This window comes from Pteropus vampyrus, unplaced genomic scaffold (genome assembly GCF_000151845.1).
Source record: "Pteropus vampyrus isolate Shadow unplaced genomic scaffold, Pvam_2.0 Scaffold64, whole genome shotgun sequence".
Classification (NCBI taxonomy): Eukaryota; Metazoa; Chordata; class Mammalia; order Chiroptera; family Pteropodidae; genus Pteropus; species Pteropus vampyrus.
Window position 1 is genome coordinate 2970910 of NW_011888845.1, and position 2042 is coordinate 2972951.

Consider the following 2042-nt stretch of genomic DNA (forward strand, 5'->3'; position numbering starts at 1 on the left):
TTGCATTTATAATATGCCTTCCATAATTATGTAATATTTAGGAAACAAATGTTCACTAAGAAAATATAACATATTAATTAAAAATAGGACATATCAACTTCAAAATTTAACCATTGCATTGTGCTAAGGAATTAAATTTCATCAATATATAAATTTAGTGATGTAAACTTTTCCATTGATTTTATTCATCACATAAAAAACAAAAACAAAAACCCAAAAAACCACAGTGAAATGAATATTGCCAACATGATTCGACAAAAAGAGTTTATTATTCTCATGTGTCCTCTTCGTAATTTGCCTGCTGATGCATTCAAGTATCTTCATGATGGGCTATTCTCTTAAATTTTCTCTTACACCATCTGAGCTTGCATGGTCACAAAGTAAATAGAGTGTTTATGCATGTGTGAATAAATTGTGGATGGAATTAAATACAACTTCATCCTTGGATGGATATAATCTTTCCTTCTTGCAAAAAAAAAAGGACAAAGATACACACTGACTATTTTTTTTTTTTATAGTTCTCTTTAGGCTCTATCACTCAGTCTATAACTTTGTCTATTTTTATTCACAGTATCTTTTTTCCTGATAGTTCTAAAGAATTGCCATCATCCTATTTGTGTTCTGATCATAGCTAAAATATATTAACATCATTGATACTTCTATATAAAATTTAATCTCTTAGCACAGTGGAATGGGTACATTTTGAGGTCACTGTTTCAAATATTCTATTATCAATATATTTTTGGTATTCTCGTGAACATTGATTTCTAAATATTAAATAATTATATTCTCTTGTGCAACTGAAGTATATTTTGTGCTTTTAGAGCAAATGATTTCAAATGCAACATTGCCTAGCTATAGGTTTGGAGGATTAATTGAGAAGTTCAAATCAATTATTTAAAAGCATATGCACTTTTAATATAAATATAATTGCAGTTATACATAATAATTTATAAGTTCTCGATGACACCAGTCAACTTAGATAAAACCTAAAAAAAATTTGTTATATTATCTGAGGGCCCTCATTACTTTTTTTATAACTTTTGAATTTAGAATGAGCCAAAAAAGCATAAACAAGTTAAAGATTCGTTATTTTTAACAAGAGCTGAGTGAATTAAATTTGTTTCCGTAGACTGTCAATTTTTCTTTACTCGGATTTTAAGGTAGTCTTTAAATAAAAATGTGGAATTTCTGAAATCAAAGCCAATTTTTTTTTAACTTCAGCAGAATTTTCAAAGTGAGAATTATCAAAGTGAGAGAGGGCTTTAACTTTTGAGCTTGATTCAGGATATTTCGGTGATTCCAAATCTTAGAAATCAATTTAATTCAAATAAAATTATTTACATTCTCATATTTAAGGAGAGGGATAAAGATGGTGCAGATGTGTAGTTAGCATTTTTCCTCAGTTCTTCCTCAAATGATGGCAGTGAAGAATCACAGATCATTGAGATTTAATAGTTTTATTTAAAAATATATTTTAGAAAGACAAACTATGCCCTAAGGAGGCATATGGTCCCAGAGCTGTAACCAACACAAAGAGCCCAAAATGGCCACGAAAGGGCAAAAAAGGCACAAAGACCACCAAAAAGAAAGAGTAGCCAGAAAGGCATAAAAGGGCCCAGAAGCAGGAATGTCTGCCTTATATTTGGGCCGTGATGGGATGGTTCCAAAAGCATTCCTAGGTGATTGGCAAGTGAGGTCATTTTGATTGACACCTGGCTGCTATATAACTTTGCCTAGTGCACATGTGCATATCCAGAATTCTACTATCATTGGGGTGTTCTTTGGGTGATCTCTAGGCTGGGCCCCTATTCCTTTGTTCCCCTGTCACTCATGTCTGGCTAGCTACTTAACACTTATTTCATATGTACAAATTGATGATTGAGATGCAAATCTTCTAAGTGCAGATTTGGACTGAAACACCTGAAGTCCAAGAACTACAAATGAGACTTTAAATGTTCCCCTCTGACAAATATTAGTCTTAATATTGTAGGCAATTTTAGACTAGTTTAAACCATTTTTTCTTAGTAATGTACATTTTT